At 42.0% G+C, this 26139-nt stretch overlaps 1 protein-coding gene across 12 annotated transcripts in view; it reads right to left on the bottom strand.

Moving 5' to 3' along the window:
* NCALD (neurocalcin delta) overlaps positions 1-26139 on the bottom strand; it is a 445133-nt gene that overhangs the window by 201946 nt on the left and 217048 nt on the right. For 9 of the 12 annotated variants that reach the window (XR_002343013.1, XM_005662922.3, XM_021088579.1 and 6 more), the window contains one exon: positions 3858-3907. The exons of 2 other annotated variants lie outside the window; for them this stretch is intronic. The gene's annotated coding sequence lies outside the window, so the exon portion shown is untranslated. Of the gene's footprint in view, positions 1-920; positions 1085-3857; positions 3908-26139 lie in introns of those variants that run through there. One more of the 12 variants, XM_021088581.1, reaches the window with a different exon arrangement.

Genomic DNA, 26139 nt, shown 5'->3' with positions numbered 1-26139 from the left:
AAAAAAAAGAGTTTCTGAGAATCTAGGGGATGATGATAATACTGCAGCAAAATGACAAGAGCAGAATTTCTATAGTTAATATTTTATAAGAAAAGGATTCAGAACCCGTAAGAAGAAATCAGTGAAAATGGATACTTAAGAAATATCAAATTTATAAGCCTCATGGAAAAGGTAAAAAATTTAAGCTAAACAGTTATCATTCTATTAATTACTAGACAAGTTAAAAACATTAAATATTTAAAAATGCAAGAGTCTCAAAAATGAAAAAAGAAACTAAGTCATGAAACTTTGAAAATGAGGTCTGTGGAGTTCCCATAGTGGCGTGGTGGTTAACAAGTCTGACTAGGAACCATTAGGGTGTGGGTTCAATCCCTGGCCTCACACAGTGGGTTAAGGATCCAGTGCTGCCATTAGCTGTGGTGTAGGTCGCAGACGCAGCTCAGATCTGGTGTTGCTGTGGCTGTAGTGTAGGCCAGCAGCAACAGCTCCGATTCAACCCCTAGCCAGGGTACCTCCATGTGCCACGGGAGTGACCCTAGAAAAGGAGAAAAAAAAGAAAAAGAAAATAAGATCCTATTATTTGAACTTTTATCATGAGAATTCTCAAAGTGCATAAATGATGTTGTCACTGAGCTGAGAACATATTTTGTGCAAATTTCTTCACTGCTAAGGAGGAAAATCACCCTTGTCAGGAAAATGGTGAGGTATTTATGAACTCTCTCCAAGTATTTTTCTCTGCCTCCTTCATCTTCAAATATTCCTCAAAGTTTAAAAATATTCCTACAAGTTAAACAATGCTGCTTATTTGCGGGGAGAGCAGAAAGAGGGGTGGTGGAGGGATATCATATTTAGTTACTTCAAGCTATAGTTTGCTTGAAGGCAAGAGGCAAGCATTTCTGACCTGTTCTCCTCTTACTTACTTTGCTCCTGGATGCTCAGCTGCTTCGGTCTGTTTCAAAACCCTCCTGTGGTAGTGGCCATACCCTAGCGACTGCCCAGTGAGTCACACCCTGGGATAGGGCACAATCTGTTCCCCTTGAATGCGGGCACAAACTGTGACTTGCTCCCAGCCAATAGAGTACAGCAAAGCCATGTGAGCCAGGCACTCCCTGGATGAGAGTACACTATATAAGCCTCTGTCCTAGCAGACAGAGGTCAGAGAGCCTCCTGTTGGCTTTGAAGTCAGCAGCCAGGTTGTGACAAGGTCTGTGAGAGGCCAATGGCCACAGGGCAAGACATCATGAAGACGGCCTGGGAGGTGAGAGCACCCCAGGTGACCACCTGCAAGAAAACAAGGGACCTCAGTCCTACAACCTCAAGTGAATTCCACCAACGACCCTGTGAACCTAGGAGAAAAAAAAACAAGCTCCAGAAAGGAACACAGCCCAGCCAACATCTTGATTATATCCTCATGAGACCCTAAGTAGAGGACCCAGCTAAGATACACTCAGATTCCTGATCCACCGAAACTGTGGAATAATGATGCTACGCTATTTGAAGCCACTAAGGGTATGGTAATGTGTTAGGCTGCAATATATGGCTAATGCATATATGAGAATCCACTTTGAACTCCAGTAATAATTATTCTTGCAAAAAAAAAAGGCTTGTGCTGCCAGTGCTATTTTTTCCCTCCATTTGAGGAGAGCTGAAATATAACTGAATGCTCTATTGATAGGTACACCTCTATCCAATTCAAACCTTGAATGTGAAATATAACTCTCCATTTATAAGTCTCAAAACATAAATTCGTTGAATTCAACATTTTTCAAAATACCGTTATCTTGGTACTTGAAAATTGGAGAGTATACCTTCAAACCGTTTTTTTCTACCTGCAGCCTTCATTTTTAAAAATGGTTTTTGAAGAGTTCCCGACTTGCAGAACTGTTGTGACGCTGCTACAGAGAATTGTTGTAAACCCCAATCCCAGTTTCCACTGTGGTTATCTCCTATGTTAGGATGGTACATTTTTCACAATTGATGAACAAACAATGATACATTATTATTAACGAAACTCCATACTTTATTCAGATTTCCTTAGTCTGTACCTAAAGTCCTTTTTCTGTCCCAGGATCCCTTCTAAGAAACCACCTTATAGTTAATCGTCCAGTTTCCTTAGGCTTTTCTTGGTTGTGGTAGTTTCTCAGGCTTTCTTTGCTTTTGATAACCTTGACAGTTTTGAGGGCTGGTCAGGTGTTTCATAAGATGCACCTTTACTGAGATTGTCTTATGTTTTTCTCATGATCAGATTAGGGTAGTATGTTTTGGGAGGAAGATGACAGAGGTCAAGTGCCATTCTCATCACATCATGTGAAGGATGCCTACCTATATCAATACGACACATCACCATTTATATTCACCTGGATTACCTGGCTTGAGGTAGTGTTTGTCAGGTTTCTCTACTGAGAGTTGTTATTTCATTGACTTCTTTCCACACTATACTCTTTGGAAGAAAGAAATTATGTGAAACCCCATCCAGAGTTATGTTTTTTACTTCCTGAGTATCCACTTACATTATGTGGAATTCTTCTGCATAAGAATTTGTCTATTTTCCTCATGTATTTATCCAGTCATATATATGTGTATGTGTGTATATATATATGTGTGTGTGTGTGTATGCATATATATACACACATTTTTATGTATTTTATGTGTATATAAATATACATATTTATGCATACACATATAAATAGATATTTATTTTATCAGACTTGGCTTATATCTCAATACCGCTTATTTATTTTGTGGCTCAGATTGTTCAAGCTTTGACCACTGGGTGTTCCTTCAGTTGGCTCCTGTGTTCTTTTGACACACATTGTGTCACATTCACCATTATGAGATGTTTTTTGCTTTTGTTTTATCTTTCTTCTTTTACCTTCTGGCTCTGTAAGAGACTCCAGGCTCATTTTGCATATTTTTTGTGCCAGTCCTCAATCAGCTATTTCTCTGGTTCTTTTCACTGGGAAATCATACTGAAACCAGGATTTGGGCAGTAGGTACATTTCTTGCTACTGGAGCATCATTGCATCTAGGTCAAACAAGTTTTTTGGTCTCTTAAATATAAGGCCTCAGAATACCTCAATATTTCATGTATTCAACAAACATTTTATAGATTATGATGTGCTAGGCATTATTTTAAGCATTATGTAAATATTCATTCGTTTAATTCTTACAGTAACTTCATAACAACAACAAGAGAGGTAGTGTTATTAGCCCCATTTTAAGGATGGAAAACCCCAGGTACTGAAAGATTTGGACCAAAGTCATGCAGCTAGTGAGTGCAGAGCCAGGAGCTGAACTCAAGCATCTAGCTCCAGATTTGGGGCACCACCCAGTGGCACCACATTACCTCTTACTGGTGAGGACCTCACAGAGAAGAAGTTCATGAATTAATTAATCCACCCCTTCATTCCCCACCACATTTCTATTATATGTGCATTAAGTACTAAACTCTGCTAGATGTTAACTGGTGCTTAATGCCATTTGAGACACTTCTTGGGTTATGGCCCTATTTAAAAACAGAGGAAGAGGCTGTTGTAATGTGCCCCATGAGAGGATTCTGGCAGCTGCCCGGGATGAAGATAAAAACCACTCCATTCGGTGGCTGCAAATATACTCTGTTATGCTACATGTAGTATTCAAGATTGATAAGCAGTGTTTATGTATTTCATTTCTATGCATTATCCTTTTCACATATTTTAAAGAGGTTTATTATCTTTCCTATATATAAAACTCCCATTTATTATACTACCATTCACTGATAATGTAGCTGAATGAAACTGTCTCTGGTGAAAACCACTGAGCAAAACTGAGATTTCCATTTATAGCTGATTGAAAGAAAATTTAAAATATACACTTACTTTATCACTGCTGCTAGTGGGTGGTTCCAAGGGACCAAAGCTGAGATGATCTAAAAGAAAACAGGCAAAACAACCATGTTGAATATATAATATTTTAAAGGATGGTTTTTTGCTTGTTTTATGGCCACACCTGTGCCTGTGAAACTTCCTGGTCCAGAGATTGAATCCGAGCCACAGCTGCGAACTATGGTGCAGCTGTTGCAACACAGAGCCTTTAATCCCAGATCCTTTAACACCGGGCCAGAGAATGGAACCTACACCTTAGCAGTGACCCAAGAAGCTTCACTTGGATTCTTAACCTACTGTGCCACAGCAGAAACTCTTTGAAGGATATTTTAAAGGTCATTTATCCCCACATATTTAGTGGCAAGCACTGGGAGGCTTCCCATGACCTTGGCCTTAGTTTTAATAATACCACTTGAGAAAGAGTGCAAGTGGGGAAGAGGTGGGGGGCCCCAGAAAGGACTTGCCTAGGAAAGCAGGCAGAAGCTGACATAATAGGGAGTCTGGCATTGACCTCTTGCTATTATAAACTCCTTGGAAGAGGATACAGATCCAAGGGAAGGGACAGGCAGGAACACAGGTCTTCATTTTTCAGGTCAGAGCAAGTGCCAAATGAGCCGCCTTTTAGGTGTACCAAAAGTTAGGTACATTCCAAAAAGAGTTATTAGATACAATGTCATAGTGTACAATATGACATCATAATAAATAGGTTGATAAATGGGAATAGTGTATTGGTTAGAAGAAAGGAATGACCAAAGCAACTGGCCTGCAAGGAGGCTGGCTCAGTATATCTTACTGAGAATGCTTGGATGAAGGGCTGTGATCTACTGAATTCCATGGCCAGTGGACACAGGGAGGGGCATGGGCTCTTAGCTTTTGTTTCTGGCATTTAAAACCTCTTTTTGAGGAGAAAATGTATTTTAGAACCTCTGGGAACACCAATCTAGATAGTCTAATTAGCCTATCTAATATGGTTTCAAAACCATCAATGGGGTCAAAGCCCTCTTGAGAGGTCTGTTTAAAAAAAAAAAAGAAAAGAAAAGAAGAAAAGAAAGGGGAAGGGATTGGGATGGACTAGGAGTTTGGCATTGGTAGATGCAAACTATTACATTTAGAATGGATAAGCAATGAGGTCTTGCTGTATAGCACAGGGAACTGTATCCAGTCTCTTGGGATAGACCATAATGGAAGATACTATAAGAAAGGAAATGTGTGTGTGTGTGTGTGTATATATATATATATATATATATATATATATATGACTGAGTCACTTTGCTGTATAGCAGAAATTAGCACAACACTGTAAATCAATTATACTTTAATTAAAAAAAAGAAAAGGAAAAAACCCCACCCATATCATTTAATTCTTAAATATTGGAGGATTACTTCTTTAGGAAAAAAATACCAAGATGACACAAAAAGATGGAAAGATATACCATACTCGTGGGTTGGAAGAATCAATATTGTCAAAATGACTATACTACCCAAGGCAATCTACAAATTCGATGCAATCCTGATCAAATTACCAATGACATTTTTCACAAAACTGGAACAAAAAAATTTAAATTTGTATGGAAACACAAAAGACCCCCAATATCCAAAGCAATCCTGAGAAAGAAAAATAGAGATGGAGGAATCAGGCTCTCTGATTTCAGACTGTACTATGAAGCCATAGTCATCAAACCAGTATGGTACTGGCACAAAAACAGAGGTATCAATCAATGAAACAGGATAGAAAGCCCAAAAATAAATTCACACACCTATGGTCAACTAATCCATGACAAAAAAAGCAAGAATATACAATGGCGAAAAGACAGCCTGTTCAATAAGTTGTTCTGGGAAAACTGGACAGATAGTGCAAAAGAATAAGATTATAACACTAACTCCATACACAAAAATGAACTCAAAAATAGATTAAAGACCTAAATGTAAGACCAGATACTATAAAAATTAGAGGAAAACATAGACCAAACACTCTCTGACAGAAACCACAATAATATCTTCTCAGATCCACCTCCTACAGTAATGAAAATAAAAACAGAAAAAAACAAATGGGACCTAATTAAACTTAGAAATTTTTGCACAACAAAGAAAACCATAAACAAAATGAAAAGATGACCTACAGAATGGGAGGAAATATTTGCAAATGAAGTGACTGACAAAGGATTAATCTCCAAAATATACAAATACGTCATGCAGCTTAATATCAAAAAAACAAACAACCCCATCAAAAAATGTGCAGAAGATCTATGCAGACATTTCTCCAAAGAAGACATACAGATGGCTAAAAAACACATGAAAAGATGCTCAACATCACTAATTATTAGAGAAATGCAAATCAAAATTACTATGAGGTACCACCTTATACCAGCCAGAAGAATGGCCATCATCAAAAAGTCTACAAACAATAAATGCTGGAGAGGGTATGGAGAAAGGGGAACTCTCTTACACTGTTGGTGGGAATGTAAATTGGTACAAGCTTTATGGAAAACAGTATGGAGAGTCCTCAAAAAACTAAAAATAGAACTACATTTGATCCATCAATCCCACTCCTGGGCATCTATCTGGAGAAAATAATAATTCAAAAAGATACATGCACCCCAAAGTTCATTGCAGCAGTATTTACAATAGCTAAGACATGGAAGAAACCTAAGAGTCCTTCGACAGAAGAATGGATAAAGAAGATGTGGTACATATACACAACGGAATATTACTCAGCCATAAAAAAGACTGAAATGATGCCATTTGTAGCAACATGAATGGAACTAGAAGCCATCATACCAGGTGAAGTTAGACAGTGAACGACAAACATCATATGATATCATTTATATGTGGAATCTTTTAAAAAAAGAAAGGATACAAATGAACTTATTTGCAGGACAGAAACAGACTTAGACTTTGAAAAACTTATGGTTACCAAAGAGGACGGTGGGGGTGGGGGAGAGATGGACTGGGAGTTTGGGTTTGGCATATGCACACTGAGGTATGTGGAATTACTGGCCAATGGGGACCTGCTGTATAGCACAGAGAACTCTACCCAATATTCTGTGGTAATCTACGTGGGAAAAGAATCTGAAGGAAAATGGGTATGTGTATATGTATAACGGAATCACTTTATTGTACAGCAGAAGCTATTGCAACCTTGTAAATCAACTATACTCTAAAAACTTGAAAAGAAAAGAGAATAGGTCAGGTAGGCACTAGAAGGCTTGAGAGCAATGCACAGTAGGGTGGAATGAAAGGCAGTATTCGCTTTTGGTAGAATTAGTTTCTTGCCAGCATTTGGAAAAGAGGAAGGTGACTCTAGAAACAGACTTCATTCTCCAATGCTGACTGCAAAGCCTCCACCATTAGCAGTCTCACTGTAAACAGCAGATATTTCAGATGCCATTAGGCTTCTATGTACCATGCACGGCAACTGGGAAGACTTCCAAAGTTCTTTTTCTTTTTTTTAAATGTGATAGGAATAAAAAACCCTTATCATTTAATTCTTAAATATCAGAGTGCTCCTTTTATTAGGAATGAAATACCAAGAAATTCACAATTTAGGGAGCTTATGAAAACTTTTTTTAAAAAAAAAATCAATTGTAGTAATTCGAGAAGAAAAGGTGTTTCAACAGACACATTAGAAAAAATGTAATATTCTACCAATTTCTGTATATTTGATGATGTACCAATCATTGCAAAATGCATCTCAGTTAATAAACCAAGGACTCACATTCCTCCAAGCATTTAACAGAGAACTGAAAATAGTTCAGAGAACTAGGAACGTTACCAAAAATTTAATAAATCTGTCCCTTTGAACATAGAGGCAATATATTTCAGTGCTAAGGACCTCAGGCAATATTGAACCTTTGAATGTTCCACAAATAATAGTTATTATGCTATTTTTAGTTCTGGTAATATAAGAATTCTGATCTAAGACAGGCTCTTAATTTATTTCTTACTCATAACATCAGGTTATTTTATTTATTTATTTATTTTCCTTTTTTGCCTGCCCCATGGCATATGGAGTTCCAGGCTAGGGAATCAGATCTGAACCATAGTTGTGACTTACACTGCAGCTGTGGTAACACTGGATCCTTAACCCTCTGAGCAGAGTTGGGGATCAAACCCATGTCCCTGTGCTCCAGAGATGCTGCCAATCCTGTTGTGCCACAGTGGGAATTCCTAATCTATTCATTTTAAAAATATAGATACTTAAAAGATATTTTGACTTAATAAAATTTAATCTTTCCAAGAAATTTTAATTTTAAAAACTCTGTGAAATTGTTTTTGTATATTTTTCTTTCTCTCATACTTTGTTGACATACAAGCACATTACAATTTGAAAAGGGATATTTTAGACTTTTTCACTGTTAAAATGTGGAATCAAGTCACAATCAATTCACAGTGTTTTACATTTTAAAATGTTTACTGTTCACGCTGTTGCAGACTTTAAGATTTTATTGGAAACAAAAACACACAAGATGCTGGATTAAAATGGCAAGGTGAATAAATAAGCAGTTTTGCCAGAGCTGACCAGACATAGGACCCCAAAGGCTTTCCCTAGTGTCAGAGTGGACAGGCCATTCAAGGCCAGGCCTGTGGCTGCATCTCAGTCAGCTGGGTGAGACCAGGCAGTGAGGACATCGCACACAAGATATCAAAGCTTCGTCCATTCTCTATGCCACTGGGCAGGTCTCATTGATCTGCTCCCAGAAGCATACTGAGACAGCCTGCCTCACCTATTTTTTCCTCAGAGATTGTTAAAAAAAAAAAAAAAAAAAAAAAAGATGGAGGGGGAGGAGCAAGAACACAATGGGGAAGTAGCTATAAATAACTCCCAGACTGATAGACTGTTGTTCATGTAACAGCTGCTTTCATTGAAACAACATTGACACAGACGAAAAATTTTGCAGACTACATGCATATCTTGCGAATTTAAATGATCATTTCAGGAAGACAAAGGGATGAGGTAGAAAGAACATAGGCATGGAAGTCAGGAATTCTGGGCTCAACCCCCAGTGTGGCTGGTAGTTAACAGTGGGCTAACACTGGATCCGTCACTTACCATCACGACATCTCTGTACTCAGAATTTGTGTAATCCCTCAAAAAGTCCCTTTTAACATCCATTTCTTGTTGGCCCATTCTTTTCCTTTCAGATCTCTCTCAGGAAGGTTATGGTCCATGAACAAATAAATACACCTAGCCAAATTAGCTTTTGCAGAAAGCTCAAGTGAATCCTTTTTTAATAGTGACAGAGCTTAAAACAGCCACTGTATATATTTTGGTTTGCATACACAAATTTCAGGGACTATGATACAAAAGTCTGAGAACATACGGATAAAAACGACATTGAACATTTCTGAATGTCACATGAAGAAATTGTACAGTTACCAATACCACTGAACCATCATTTCTAACCATTCTACCAGTCAGCCATACCATCCATTCAGGCTAAGGATGAGTGAAATGGTTTCTGGTTTCAGTGTGGGTATCTAATTGTTTGCCCAAAACATGGCATTTTCACTAAGCAGTGTATTCTGGTAAGTACTTGTAAACAGAATCAAATAGCTTTTTACATTTCATTTTAATTTGACTTAGTAAGTCATTTGAGTTTCAGAATCCAACCCGAACTTTCCTCTGAACATGGAAAAGGCTTAATATTTATTTATCTGGAAAAAAGTGTACCATGTTCCAAAACACAATTAAACTGGAAACAGATGCTCTTCATCCTCTCAGGGGCATTTAGCATAAGCTAAATATACTCACAGAGCAGCTGCCCATTTTATAAACACGGCTACCATCACAACCAGAGCACTATGTCAATGGTAGTCCATTCACTAGTCTGAAGTAAAAAGCCATGAACCCTTCTAGGGTGGAGGCCCCATCTGAACACAAGGCAACCAATACCACTCTACTTCATATACATGTTTAATAAAAAAATTTTAAAGCACTCCATCATCTTGTTTCCAACATTTAGACTGAGTACTTAAATGAGCATTGATCTAGCTCTCTCTCCACTTTGGGAAACATGGATTTTAAGTATAGAGGGAACGGACTTCATAGGAATCCAGTTTCCCTGGAAAGGCAATTACTATCTCCCCTGCTTCTAGGGGCACAACCTCACTCGGCCCTGAGCTTCCTTTGAATGCTCTGATTCATTCTGATGTCATGATTCTGGGACCCAAGTTGTGAGGAATACATATTTTTCTCATTTCTTTCTCAGAGCTGGTCTTAAATTCAGAAATGACCACAGAAAAACAATAGGAGCCAAAAGGAAAGCAATATGATTCCAGAGAAAAAGTTAAATAGAGTTAAACAAATGTCTTATTCAGCCAATTGGACAGTGAACAACAGGGAACCAGCGAGGGTAGGAATTCCAGGCCATCTGCAATGCCCCGCTTGGGAGAATGTCTGGCTGGCAGAAAAACACAGTCATGTGATAGCCACACCATAAGGCATATGTTTCTCCATTCAGTCAACAAACAAACATTCATCATCTATCGTGAGGCAGGGGCTCACCCTCAAAGTGAATGACATGACTTTACCCCAAGGTGCCCACCCCTACACAGCAGAAGCCAGGTAGCCACTTCTGACAGGTAAACAAATAAAGTCATCAATATGTGAGTAGTTGAATGACAAACTGGTATAAACATGGATAACTCGGAGTTCCTGTCGTGGCGCAGTGGTTAACGAATCCGACTAGGAACCATGAGGTGGCGGGTTCGGTCCCTGCCCTTGCTCAGCGGGTTAAGGATCCGGAGTTGCCGTGAGCTGTGGTGTAGGTCGCAGACGTGGCTCGGATCCTGCGTTGCTGTTGCTCTGGCGTAGGCCGGTGGCTACAGCTCCGATTGGACCCCTAGCCTGGGAACCTCCATATGCTGTGGGTATGGACCAAAGAAATAGCAAAAAGACAAAAAAAAAAAAAAAAAAAAAAAAAAAAAAAAAAAAAAGGATAACTCATCTGAGCAACACCCTCCTCCCTCCTTCCTTTCCCTGTCTTATGGTTGTTCTCATCAGTGACTGGTCATTAGCACTATCGTCACTTGATGGCATCTATTTATTTGTTTATGTTTGTTTGTCTGTCTCCCCCACTACAGTATAAGACCTTGAGGGCAAGAGATTTCTTTGGTTCGCTGCGATAAACCAGCCCCCAGAACAGAACCTGACACCTTGTAGCTGCCCCCAAAATATTTGTTGACCGAATAAGCATATGAGTGAAGAGCCATTAGAGAAGTTCCTCAAAAGAAGGAATGACTATCTAGAAAGATGGGAATAAAGGAGGAGGGGTTACTACAAAAGGCAGCTAAATTTTGATGAAGAAGACACTGAGAAGGCAGTTGAGGGGCTCTAGTTTGGCAGGGCCCCAGGAACACAAGGACGCAAGGGTGTGTGGAGAACAGGTACTTCCTCCACCCAGGGGCTGTTCTCACAGCTTAGGTGGGTAGGCCAACCCCAGACTTCCACTCTTCCTACCCCAGAGAGGGCCCAGACCAAGCTGGCCATCTGATTCTCTCTCCTGGGCATTGAGAGCCAACAAGAGGCCATGGTAGCACCTCAGGGGAGAGGTAAAAGTGATGGTTTACATGTTCTTGCTTCAAAGACCTTCAGTTGCCCTGGTTCCCAGATTCCCTAAGGCCTCTTCCCTCTGTTCTATAAATTATTTGTATCCTTCCAATAAACTTTTTTCCCCCCCTGGCTACAGGAATCTCCATTTATTTCTGTTGATGACATCCAAAGCTCTCTAGGACCATGGGGTCTGATAAAAGATGAATGTGGTTTGCAGGAACTCACAGTAAAGACTTTGCAATGAACCCTAACCATGTACAGATATTAAGCTAAACTCTTTATAGGAGTTATCCAATTTAATCTCTAGAACCATCTCTAGGAGCACCTATTCTCCTTTAAAAAATGAGGACATGGAGGTTTACAGATGTTAAGTAGTCAAGCTCCCACTCTACAGAGACAAAGCCATCCTTTGCCCTCAAAAACCAAAGTCTTAACAGCTTCTCCCCCTCTCTCCCCATCCTCCTGAGAAACACAAACTGTAGTTTGTGATAACGAACTAGAAATGCCACTGGGGTCAGGGGTTTAGGTAGGATCAGGGCCAGGGAGCACGTGGGAGTGGGTAGGGTTAAGGGTAGTTTGATTAGTTTCCATAGGCATGACCCTGGGATGCTCTTCCCACATTCCAAATTGTGTTAGGGAGTTTTTTCCTACATCATGCAAGGAAACTAGGACAGTTGGTTTCCCACTGAGAACGGCTACACCACGGCTTCTGGAACAGGTGGTTCCAGAGTCTCTCTTCCTGTAACTGACACTGGCCCTGTTCTCCCCTCTGGCCTCCTTTTTCCTTTGAACTATTGTGGGTTTGCGGCCATTGCCTACCACGTGCCAGATCCCAGCCAGTTTATTTACCCTCAACTATTGGTCCTCACCACCTGGTTTTACCTTTTCACCAAGTCATTCATTAGCAGTCATTCAGAAAATAAGGGGGGACCTGAATGCACCAGGCTCCATGCAGGACACAAAGTGTGTACAGCAGGTAAGACAAAGCCCCTGCCCCCACGGAGCATCCAGAGTGAAGGGGGACATGGACGGGATGCAAATTAACAGAAGCAACAGCGTAGCAAGCGCATGTTGTATGAGCATGATGGGCAGAGAAGCTGCCTCCAAGTCCGGCCTAACAGAGAAGAGCCTGCGTCAGGTGACAGACTGTAGGCAAGTGTCTTCAGAGTTGAGAAGTGAAGGGTGCAGAGGAGGCAACCAGGCAGAGGATTCCAGGAGGGCACACTGGGCAGAGGGAAGAGCTCACCCCAGGCCCAGAGCTGGGAAGGGGTTTGGCATGTCCCAGGGTCTGAGCAGTGAGTAGGGGCAGAGGGCATAGGTGAGCCGACTGAGGAGGGCAGGGCCTGATGGGACTGCGGATTTTATTCCGAGTACGTCTTATTCTTCTATTCTTATGCTCCCATAAAAAACACGAAGAAAATAAACTTAAGAAAACAAGGGAAGTATTTTAACAAATATTTCCTTGTCTATTCAACATCAAAGCAACAGACAAAGTGCTGTACCCTTGCAATACGGGGCTGCAAACTGAATGACAAGCCAGGAACTGACTGGAAAACAAGCCTGCAAAAAGCCTCACACGGCAACTGCTCTATGAATCCTTAACAGAAATGAAGAGTGGACAACCTCTCCAAGACCTTACGAGGGAGAGATGATGACCCTCATTTTATATGAGGAAAAGGAAGTGCAGAGGCATCCCACAGCTAATCAGGTAAAAGAACCAGGATTTATGACCAGGCTTGTCCGACTCCAAAATGCAGTCTTCATCATCAGGCTACACGTTCCCCAAATTCCATTAATTTCAGAAAATGCCATGTTGTTTGATCAACATTACTGCAGAATGAGAGATTCTGTAAAAAATAAAACTTTAGCATCTTGGAGTTCCCATTGTGGTTCAGCATTAACAAACCTGACCGGGAACCATGAGGATGTGGGTTCGATCCCTGGCCTCGCTCAATGGGTTAAGGATCTGATGTTGTTGTGAGCTGCAGTGTAGGTGCAGACGTGGCTCAGAGCTGGCATTGCTGTGGCTGTGGTGGAGGCTGGTGGCTACAGCTCTGATTCAACCCCTAGCCTAGGAACTTATATACGCCACAGGTGTAGCCCTAAACATATATATATTTGTTGAATGAGAATATATATATATATATATCTTGTTGGATGAGAATTTTTCTCACTTTCTGCCCTTTATATACCAAATGCCCATGTTAGCCACATGAACATCAGTGATTCCATGTTGCTGCCTGCAGACACTTCAAAATATAAATAGCTGTTTGCTCCTAAAGGAAATGGGCCTATATTACAGACTCAGAACACTGTATTACTATTTTAGTTTTCTGTGGGTTTTTTTTTTTTTTTCCTTTTCCTGTCTCTCTCTTCACGTTTAGGAAGAGTTTTTAGGTTTTTATTCTTTTACCATCTCTTTACCCACTTCCAAGACATTATTTCTTGCCATTTTCAGTGTGATTACCTCTTGACACTCTCCCCTGAACATGAATACACTATTTGTTACCATAGGTGGGATTAAGAAAGCTGACAACTTAAGTTTGTTAGCATTCTTTTTTTTTTTTTTTTTAAGCATTCTTAATAAAATAAGGATAAAGAGAAGACAAGTAAGGACAAACATGCGATTACAGCGCTGTGGAAGATAATGTGTCCCAGGGGCCTGACTTCCAAGCGCAGGCACGCAGGGTGCCCTCAGAAGAAGGTAGGGACAAGCTAGAACGGTGCCCAGAGGCCAGACCATGGAGGACACAGGCTATCCAGAAGGTCCTTGCATGCTGGCAGTTTAGAACTCAGGACACACTCTTTTACGGGACTAGCGTTTTACCTGGTGGCTGGGTTATCAAACCATTCTACAAAATCTTAATCTATTGCATATGTGAAAAACGTCTCCCCTGCCCCGATTCTAAGAGAAAGTGAACTAAGAGCAAGAAGTGAGAAAGTCAGGCAAATACTGGAAATTCATAGCCTATATAAGAAGAAAGAGAAGACGGAGAAGAAGGGGGAGGGGCAGGAAAAGAAAAGGACGGAAGGATGGGAGGGAGGGGAGGAGAGGAGGGAGAGAGGGAGATTTATGGGGGGGAGAGGGGGCGGGTAGGAGGGCAGATCCAGGTGTCTGAGCTTAAACAATTAGGGGCTCTTTTTCAAAAAAAAAAAAGAAATACAAATTACAAATATAAAATTAAATATAAATGGGAATATTTTTAGAATGAGAAAAGTAATTATAGAAATTAGAAATTTTAGTAACTGAAAACTAGCTTAGCATAATACATATTCAGTAATTAACTACCAGCTACATGGTAGTGACTGTAAATCACATAACTCCATCGTATTAAACCCAAACGAACTGTATCTTCAAATCAGCTTCCCCTAGGACTGATCCCCAAAATGCTTCTGGCTATGCCAATGCCTCTCTCTCCACAGGAGGGCAAAGGTGATCGCCATGGAAAGAGACAAGGCTCTGAAACAACGGCAGTCAAAATCTCTTTGGTTTGAAAAGCTTACAAAAACACGTGGCTGGGTGGGCCTAATGCTAGGGTGCGTTAAGCATCTGAGCTGGGGGGATCCTGTGCTCTCCCCAACTCTAACTCTGCCTGATTCCCATGAACACAGGGTCCTCTTCCTCCCACATCACCACCAACAGGAAGCAGAAGAGTTCATGCTCCTGGTTTGATGAGTCAGGAGAGCTCAGGGCCCCTGACCCAGACTCATTCAAACACACCACCTCCCACAGGGAAGGGGTGCAGCAGGACAATTAGCGACACGCATTCCCCTGGAGTTTTATGGCTCTTGGCTCTCCAACATCTCCCTAAGATAGTCATCAAAACAGCTGCATCCAGATCATTCTTCATCAGCCCCAGTGTGTGCCTAGGGGCCCGGGGCAGGGTTGGCAAGCACGTAGCTCTGCAGCCGGGATGTCAAATGCTCCGGCCATGACTTCAACTTTTCCCATTCCAGGGAGGTGGTGACACGGCTGGTCTGGCAGCCTTTATTAGTTTCTACTATAAAGTCATATGCAAAGCTTGTAGAACTCCTTTTTTGGGGGTTTCGTCAGGGACTCTGGCTTCCGAACTAGAAGTTCCTTATCAATGTCATATCATCGGGAGCAGGCTGTGTCCCCAGCACCACTGTTTCTGGCATCACTGAGCCTGACACCAGCCTGGACCTTTCTACCGACTTTCTTTATGGGCCTCGGGGTCAGCTGGTCCATGGCAGATTCAGTACCATCTGCCGTCCAAGGATCAGGGACCAAGTAAAGGTCCATCCCAAGGCGGAAAGGCTATTTGCTGCCCAGTGGTGATGTGGACTTTATCCGAGAACCTGGTTGATGACCAGGAGCAGCTCTGTTATCTGAGGACTGGGTAAGGAGCCAAGACTCCTCCCTTAGATGCAGGCCAGGCCCTTGTCCACAGTGGCTGGCTGGTCCCGCTGGCGGCCCTAAGGCATCCTGACCGGGGGAGTGTGCATCTGAAGTCAGAAACTCTATGAGAAAAGTACCAGGGAAGTGGACCCAGGAAGCAGAAAGAACTCGGAGTCAGGGACTCGAGGGAAATGTGTACAGCTCTGTCCTGAGCTGTGAAACAGTCGCAAACATTATTTGGCAAGAAATAGGAACTCACGGGACGATCTCTCATAAAGGATGCCTCGGGTGACAATAACCTTTCTTTGCTTTTCCTTTCTTCTACTCTTGTTTGTTGGGGTGGTTAATTTTGGCCGTCTCTTTCCTGATGGCACAGCTCCTCTCATTTGTGGGTCTAGGCAGGTCCCAGTGACTATACAGAGAACTCCACATAGATTCTTTGACTTCCCATTAACAGGAGGAACTGTTGTCCTTATTTTACATGGGAGGGAACAGAGGCTTTGGGAGGTGACAGCTATATTAAAGGGTGTGACGCCCCCCCCCCACCCCAATCTGTCTCACTCACCATAGCCCAAGCCTGGTCTATTAGGAAAACTTGGTATCTTTTTTCTATATAGACAGATGCCACCATAGGGTAGGGTGGAGATTTTTCCTTGAGCACCATGTCACACCCCACCCGCCCCTCTGCTCGCAGCTGCTGCTGGAGGGCAGGTGGAAGGGGGAAGGCTCCTCTAGGGCTGGCAGTGCTCTCCCCACCAGGTCCTACCCACCTCCCAACTCTCTGCCTCCAGCTCTTCCCCAGGACCAGGGACCTACAGTCTGGATGTGCAGCCAGGAAGCACAGGGAGAAAAGCCCTGGGACAGCTCTCAGGCAGGGGAGATGGGTAAACGCCCCGCTGTCCTCCTTACACAACTCTGGGAGACGTTTGAAAGTAATCCTGTCCCCACCTCCTACTCAAATCCCTGCCTCAAAATTTGCTTCTTGGAGTTCCTATTGTGGCTCAGTGGGTTAAGAATTTGACTAGTATCCATGAGGATGAGGGTTCAATCCCTGGCCTTGCTCAGTGGGTTAAGGATCCCACTCTAGGCATAGCTCACAGATGCAGCTCAGATCTGGCATTGCCATGGAAAAGGCTGGCAGCTGCAGCTCTGATCCAACCCTTAGCCTGGGAACTTCCATATTCTGTGGATGCAGCCCTAAAAAGACAAAAGAAAAAAGAAAAATACTTCTGGGGGGAAATCAAACTAAGACATCTTGCAATGATCCTCTGGATCCCATCTATCTTGTTAGCGGACCTGCTTCCATGTACATGCATTTTATATGGCTGTCAAGCTTCTCAAATGAAGGAATTTCTTTGTTCATTAATCAGTTATTTATTTCCCATTACCAGAGCTCCTTTTTAAAAAAAGCTCACTATCAATCTTTCTCTCTTCCTTTGCTCAGAGTCCTGAAGCCCAGGCTCAAAGTCCCATTAGGAAGAGAGCTCTTTAGAGCAACTGACAACCCCTCCTGCTTTGTTCAGGTGATAAGGAGACACCTGAACATACTGTAATAAAACAAAACTTAAATGATGGTAATCTGATAAGTTGATTAGTTAGAGAATACTACTGTGCTGTCAGATATTTAGGCATAAATCAGAGGCAGTTCATATACATGACTCTAAGGTTTATTACTTTTATACACAACAAAACTATCTAGAATTTTTCCCTGTGGCATTATTAATTTTCTATTACTTAGAAATAGCATCAATAGCAACAGTTTTTCTTCCACCACACACACACACACACACACACACACACACACACACACTCACACATACACACCCCTTAACCCTCACACCTGCTAAAAAGCAATGACTCTGGATCTCCTTTTACTACAAGTGGAGAGACTTTGGCTTGTATCTTCACCCTGACCCTGGGCCATTATCATAGGCTGAATAATAGCCCGTCAAACATGTCCTAATCCTCAGGCACCCATAAATCTTACTTTATACAGCAAAAGAGACAATGCAGATACCATTAAACTAAGATCTTGAGATGGGGAGATTACCCTGCATCATCCAGAGAGGCCCCATATAGTCACAAGGGTCCCTATGAGAGGGAGGCAAGAGGGTCAGCATCAATGGAGAAGGAAGTGAAAGCAGAGACTGCAGTGATGTGGCCAGGAGCCCAGGAAGCTGGCAGCCTCCTAAAGCTGCAAATGCAAGGAAATGGATCCTCCCCTCAAAGTCTCCTGAAGGAACTGGCCTTGCTGACACTTGGACTTTAGCCCCCTGAACCCAACTGCAGACCTCTGCCCTTTAGAACTCTAAGAGAATACATTTGTGTTGTGTTAAGTCTCTAAGTATGTGGTGTTTTGTTACAGCAGCAACAGGAAACTGATACAACCACCTTTTCATTCTGCCACTTCTTCTCTAAGCTGACCTCACCAGCACTTCTTGGCCCCCTCCCTCAACCTACATACCACAACCAGATGAGGAATTAGAGAGCAGCTCCCTCCCTATCGACTCTGAATATCATGTCCTGGGTATCAGAAAACTCACAGCACTAGAAACCCTGTGCCGTGAGGATGGAGGATGAGATACTTGCATACAAGTGTTAGAACAGGCAGATAGCTGGGTATCAGCAGAGAAGGGGGGCATGGGGCCAGATGGCAGGAAACCCCGCCTCATGCAAATGGTCTAAGGGCAAGCAAAGAAAAGCAGGAACATCCAGACTGACAGGAAACCACACATTCTGGGGTGATAAGTGCCCTGGAGGCAGACAAAGAAAGGTGGAAAAGGATTTGAATCTCTGTTTGGAAGAATATGACCTATTGCTCATTATGCCCTCATTACAATCAAATTATAATAAAATTAGCTATGCAGATAAGAAGTACCCATCATGCACCAACACCATGACATTTCCAATCAAAACTAAATAAGGATAAAAATCCCTCCTCTCTTTGGGAAGTGGAACTGGAATGAAAATTAAGGACTATGACCCCTAAACCCCTCCTCCCAGTGAATATTCTCCCCATGCAATTGGATGCTCCTCATAACCTGTGCCAGAGAAACGCAGGACAGCTGCTCGTCTCTCTGCCCACCTCTCTTTAAGAGGTATTTTTCTCACTTGAATAAATCCTCACTTTTCTTTCTCAATTTCCGTCTCGTTTCACAATTCATTCTGCAACAAGACAAGAACCTTCCCTTTGGGAACATAGGGGCAGGATGTACAGAAACAATCAGGTAGGGACAGCAGTAGAGGTGACAGAAAAGGATTTAGAGGCCACAGACCTAAAGGTGATGGGTGAAGTCAAACCACAGCTGGACCACATATATGATATATGATAGTGGCCTTGGTAGAACTAGGAAGTGGATCGGGGGTTTAGTTTGCAAATGATAAGCCTATCAGAGATCCATGGAAAGTGAACAAGAGAAAGTACGCCCTAGAGTATAATTTTTACAATTTTTTCTTGAGCTGAAATGCAATCTCAGGCAGCTGATGAAGAGGATTATATCCCATTCAGAGAAAACTAAGCCTCAAAGAAAGCTCTTGAATTCTGTATTAGGCCCGAGGATACCAAAAGAGTCACAGTTCCTACCCTCGAGGGGATCACAGATAATTTCATTATAACACAAGGCATTGTATCCTAATGGCATCACCAAGTGTTTGGGGGGCTGGGGCTGATGGAGGGGACAGCTGGTCCAATGTAAGGACAGAAGAAAACCCTGCTGGAGGAAGTAATAACTAAGATGAGTTCTGAAAGGTAAAAAGGACAGGAAGTGAGAGGGGAACATTCAAGACAGAGGAAATAGCACTCAATCATTGGCGGTATCGTGGAGGCAGTTAAAAGAACGTGAGTGGGTGAGTTCCCCTAGGTAGACTATGTATAATGGAAAGACAGAGGAGCAAGGACAGGGCACTGGAGAGGAGGAAGGATTAGACAGAAGGCAAAGGAAAAGAAGACCAGGAATTAGTCCAAAAAGAAAAGGAGGAGCAGGAGGAAAGTCTGGGGGGAAAAAAATCAATGAGGGTGGAGTGCTTCCGGTAGGTGGAAGTTGAGGAAATGGGCTAAAGAGGCCAGAGGAAGCCATGAGGGAGTTTTCCCAGAGCAGGTTCACTAGCTGATGAAAATAAACACCAAGTTGCAAAGGGCTCATGGGTAAAGGGAAGTGACCAATGGAAGCAGCATGTTCAGACCACACTTCCTGGTATCTTAGTTGAGACAGGAATTAGAACCATGGCTACTTGTCAAAATGCTAAACTTCGGAGACCAAAATAGGTTTTATAAACTGCCACTAAAAAGAAGAGATAAGATGTAAATACACAATGAGAAGATAAGAATCAACTTGGATCATCAGACGTAGGCAAAGCCAAAATAAGTGGAAATATCACCACAAGAACAGTGGGGTAAGCCGGCTGGGGAAATGAAAAACATTTTAAAAGTAAACGATTATAAAAACTTGTCAAAGAAGTCTCAAAGATCCCAAAAAAGAAGGAGATCTGGAGGCAGATGAACTAGAGAAGTAAGTGGCAATTATTAAAGTAGGTGAAGACGAAGTAGATTACACATCAAAGGGAGAATTAATAACGAAACAAAAAGCTATGGACACTACCAGGTAAAAAATAAAAAGATAAAAAAGGAAAGCACATCTTAATGGATGAGATGTCTGGAATACAAAATAGTTTTAACGAGGCACGTCTCTGTAAATCACACTGAAGTGAACTGCACATAAACCAGTGGTGAGCATTGCTAAATAAGTTCTTAGTTCTGAAGAATTAAGACATAGAGTAGAAGATAGAAGAATATTCCACAAGCCCAGTTTCCACAGTCGCTTTTGTGTTTAGCCAACAGTCCCAGAGGACTGACCTAGGAGGACAGACTTTCACTTACATAATAGCATAACTTAATAGCAATAAACACAAAACGGAAAATTGAGTTGAAGTAGGATGTGAAAATGTTCTTTTCAGGCAATCAAGGGGCCAGATAAGATCTTAATGGATCTAGTATAAAAGTAAAAATCCAAAACAGAAAACAAGTGATTAAAAAAAAAAAAATCAGGTTTTTTGTTTTTTTGGTGTTCGTTTTTTTGTTTTTTGTTTTTTGTTTTTTTTTTTTTGCTTTTTTTTTTGGCCCGACCCACGACGTGCAGAAGTTCCTGGACCAGGGATCAAAGCTGCACCACAATAGCCAGAACACCAGATCCTTCACCAAGCTACCACAGAACTCCTGAAAGCAAATTATTAAAATGGCTAAGGAAAATAAAGAACAAGAGCAAAGGAACCATTCATTGTGTTAAATGCTGCTGACGCGCCCCAGAGAATGAGAACTGATCACTCCAGTTGGCCACATGGAGCTCACTGGGGACCCTGACAAAGGGTTTCGATAGCTCTCAGCTTACAGCTATTTGGGTAATTTTGTAAAGAAAACATCAAAATGGCAGCCTCAGGATGGGCAAACCAACATGATCCAACTCAGTCTAGTCACTTCTAACCGTTTCCTAATAGTATTTTCTTTTCTCAATAAGCAAAGAAATAACAGTAAAATTTGAAAGTGGCAATAGAAAGATGCAACAAGTAACTGCTTTCTCAAAATGTCTAAATAATGATGACGACCTACAGTGTATCTGTAAGTCTGAAGCTGTGGTCAGAATTTCAACCTGTGCTGAGCACAGGCACATGACCCCACAGATCCCTGGTAATAACCTGTGCTGACCAATGTCTGTCTGGCTTTGCCAAAGGGCTGGATCATCCTTGTATTCACTACTGGACATCAAATAATTAACTCTTGCCTTGTCCTCTTCATTCAAAGGATAGAATATAATGTACAGGGGATGACATCATGACACACTTAGTTAAATCTAGAATCTACCAGTGCTTGGATCTGACCAGGATTCTCACCATTACAGAAAGCAAGCTTTCTCTGTATCCTGACGTCAGAAGAAAAATTCTTCTGTTACTGCATGCCAGGTCATTGATTAGCTATTAATAATGGTTCCACGAATTAATAAGGGATAGGAAAGAAGAGTGCAACCATAGCGTTAATTAGTATAAGCACATGAAGGTTTTTCCCACCGTCTTGATGACGGCCAGCACGTTACCTTAACTCACTGTTCCACTTTTTCCATGTTAGAGAAACTCATGGATTCAGATTAATTGAAAGGAAAGCACATTTTAATTGATGAGATGTCTGAAATGCAGATGAGTTTTAACGGGGCACACCACTGTAAGTCACCCAGAAGATCATTACACACGAGCCAGTGGCAAGCGTTATTAAGCAGTCTGTCTCCCCAGCCCTTTTAATGACTTCGATCATGATTGTTTTTAATTAATTCTTTCTCATTATTTGCAAATAGGAGTTTCTAAAAGCTTTCAGTAGTTTTTCTCCTCATCACCATTCTGGTTCGACAGAAAAATTTGCTTAGCAAATCCCTTCTTCTTAGTAAAAAAACTAATCTCTGCTCAGCTCTGTCGGAACAGCTACACACCCCGATTTAATTAATGATGTTTTATAATAATTAAATGTAGCATATTTACCAGCATAAAACCTGACTGTGTCACTGCATGAGCAAACATTGTGGAAAACCCACCATTGGCAAGGTCGCTTCCATTTGATAATGTCATTTGATCCCCACAATTCCATGAAGCACTAATTATCCCCATTTTACTGATGCTGAAACTGAGATTCAGAGACTTGCAATAATGGCCTTGTGATCAGACAGCTAGAAAGTGACCAATACGATCCTAGGTCAGTCCTACTTGAAAACCTAGCAGCATGTTCCTTATCACACTGTAAAATAAGATCGGATTCTCTGAGAGCTGACTCGGTGCATTAAAGGAGCTTTCAGGGAGTGGCAGTGAGCATGCATTTATTGTTTTTTTTTCATCACTTACCATGCTTTTCAAGGTTGAAGTGTCCTCTCTGAACCCTTACACACATCTTGAGTGCAGCAGATTTTCATTTGCCACTTTGAGAGGAGTACCTGGTAGACTATTCTGGACGTGGCATGTTGAGATGCCTCTCAAACACTTTTAGAAAATGAATGATGAAGGCAGAGATCCCAGGAAAATTGGGTGCCTTGGGTAGCAATAGGAAGGGACTGGGTTAGCTATCAAGGGGAACTTCCTGACAGGAAGACAAGGTAAACATGGAAACAAACCGAGGAAATTTAGTGAGATGCCTGGATGAAAATATAGAACAATCAGTAATCCATCATCCGTCAGAGGACATGTCTACGGAAGTAAAAGGCTGATCCAATTTATATGACCCCGACATGCCCTTATCAAATGTTGACACTAACAGTTAAAATACAAATTGTTCTGTTCTCTTACGTGACGGTCAGTCAGGTGTGGCCACAAGAGGAGACAGAGGAGAGGCTCGGGGAAACAAAAGTTGATTATATTCACGGGTCCCAGGAGCAGAAGGCACACGCAGGAGGCAGGAGGCAGGAGTGAGGGGGACATTTGGCCAGAGCCCCCTCTGGGGTTTCCACAGAAAAAGCCAGGCAGGCAGAGTTAACAGTTGAAGATGGGCTAGTTTGAAGAATTCCTACAGACCGGCCTCCGGTTGGGCAGCAGGCCCTGGGATGGTTTAGGGCAGGGCAAATATTGGCTTGGTGCAAATATGCCAGGTGGAGGAGCTAAGACGCTGGATTGGTTAGGTTTCATATCAAAGGTCTGGTCCCTGCTAATCCTTTGCTGCCTCTAAGAACTGGTTTGCACAGGGAGGGACACTCTCTCCTCAGCCAGAAAGGTTTTTAAGGTGTAGAAACATCACAATATAGAGAAAATAAAAAATTCAAACCATATACAAATATGCTAAAAAGCACTAGAGGTCTGAATCTGGACAGAGCCCCAGCATCTGTTTACCCTTCCCTGTGCCAGCCTTTGGCACCCGCTGAGCCTGTGCAAACAGCAGTAGGCACAGCTGGTTTGGGAAACTCAGAGGCCAAACACAGTGTAATGAACTGCCAACAGACAATCCAAACCCAGAATGAGACAAACTCTAGGTTTGGGCCAAAGATCCTATAAAGCATTATAATATATTGGATAAGCGTCACAGAACCTAATCGGCCGGCTGCGGCGGGATAGAAAACAGAAGAAAGCTGACAGGTCTGTTAAAGGCACATCACACAAAACAGCCAAATCCACACTGCTACAGAGAATACATCTGGATGGCTCCTGAGGCTTCTGAAGAGAACCCATCTCCAAAGCTATACAACAGTTCAAGAAAAAATATTACAAACAGTTCAAGAAAAAATCTTATAAATGTTATTTATGAAATGTTTTTTCAGAAGAGGGGAAATACCAACTAACTTCTCGCCAACCAACAAGGCCAACACCTGAGATTTTAACTTCATCTCAAACAACCAATATAATGGAGACATTCTATTAGATAAATATTCCTCATGCCACAGAGGCCCTAAAAAGAAAAAAAAAAAAAAAGACAGAAAAAAAATTTCCCTCTGCAGTGTAACACATTTTGAACCTCAAGGTCGGACGATGCTTCTCTTTTATCAGAAATCTAACATTCGCTCACTCCCTATCTATATGAGCTGATGTTTATGATAATTCTGATGCGTAACAAAATCTTCTGAATCGGAGTGCAAAAATAACATCTGTGCATCTAAGCACTGTGACAAGCCAGCGCTCACATGGGGCATTGTGTGGTGCACTTGGCATGTTTATGTATCACCTGCAAAGACGTTTACGAGGAAGCGGGATGACAGGTTGGCATGGGGTGTTGACTGAAAGCACATTCTCAGCCTTAACTACAGCAATTTCTGCAATAAACCATTGTTTGATGTCAATTCTTTTGCACTCATTAATATATCACACGCAGAGGCCAAACAGTTTCAAGTGAGAAGAAGATTTATTCCTTTTCGCTTAAGAAAAACCCCAAACAGGAAGCAATCAATTGTTATTTCTTTTTCTTTTATTCCTCTAAACATCTCAAGTCAGAAGCTTGGGGAGGGAATGGAATTCGCCATTATCGGGATGCGGCTGCTTTCACAGCAAACACTGCTTTACGGTGATAACATTCTAATTTGAGGCAAGGGTATGAAAACTCCATTTGCAACCACACAAATGATTCACGTAAAGGGGAGCAAAAAGGAGAGGCCCCCAGTGTCAGTTCTTACCATTCATTTCAAGCACTGTAAAGAGCTTATCTAGAGAAAAGGGACAGACCCATCGGCGGCACTCGAAGTCGCGTTCTGACACTGCACCTGGGGAAGCGTGGGAGCTGAGGAGGGAGGCAGAGGCACCCCAAACCGGAAGTCTTAATCCACCTGCTACCGGCCTCTTGATAGACAGAGAACTCCACTGACAAGCTAGCAGCATCAATCTTGAGGGCGAAAATCTTGCTGAGCTATGCTAACTTTTTATTTTAACCAATCTCAAACATTTATGAATCACCTACTCTGGCCTGCAAGAACCTCAAAGCCCAATATGCTAAGGCAGAATCCAAACAATGACAACACAATGTAAAAAAAAAAAAAAAAAAAAAAAAAAAAAAAGCTAGGAGAAATAGGATTACCATGCTATGGGAACACAGGGGCTAGACAACCTCTCCCTGGCATGTTGGAGAAAAAGAAGAAAAATGCACCAACACAAGTGCCGCGATCATTTATTGAGCACCATCTTTGGGCCCCGCGTAATTCCAATGCTTTGCTCATTTTACCTCACTGTTCCTTATCCTTTACACAATGAGATAGAAAATAATCAACTGCTACATTCATTTAAGCTTCCACATTTGGGGCACTGTTCGAAGAGTTTTGTCTTTAATGAACTCAATTAATCCCCACAACAAATCTATACAGATCTTATCACCTCCATTTTACAGATAAAGAAACTGAGGCCCTGAGAGTTCATTAACTTCCTCAAGGTCATACAGCCAGTTAGGTGGTTGAGCCAGCATTTGAAACCAATCTTGCTCCGATGCTCATCTGCTTAACCCCCGTCAGAGGCAGCCTCACCCATCCTCTATTTACAAATGAAGAAATCAGGGCCTCTGATGAGAGGCTGGACTACGTATAAAGTGCAGATGGTCTGACTACAGAGCCTATGCCCATGAGCATTATCACATGGAACGGGGCATTTGGGAGGAAGCTGGAAAGATGAGACTGTCACAAGACGGAGATAAAGGGCAAGGGTGTTCTCAGTGGTCGGAAAGACGGCGTGCAGAGAACCAGGCACGTGGAGAGTTCTGACCTTGAGAGATGGTCTGGAATGGTAACGGGGCGGCGGGGTTCCTGTGGTGCTGTTCTCCAATGGGGCGGCTTGGAAGAGACCCCACACCAGGGAGAACTGAGCAAAGAGACTAGTCCCAGCCACCAATCAAGGCTGCCTGCCATCCTGGAACCTGACCGAACAGTGCCATC

This window comes from Sus scrofa, chromosome 4 (assembly GCF_000003025.6).
Source record: "Sus scrofa isolate TJ Tabasco breed Duroc chromosome 4, Sscrofa11.1, whole genome shotgun sequence".
Taxonomy (NCBI): domain Eukaryota; kingdom Metazoa; phylum Chordata; class Mammalia; order Artiodactyla; family Suidae; genus Sus; species Sus scrofa.
This window is presented reverse-complemented; position numbering and strand designations above follow the sequence as displayed.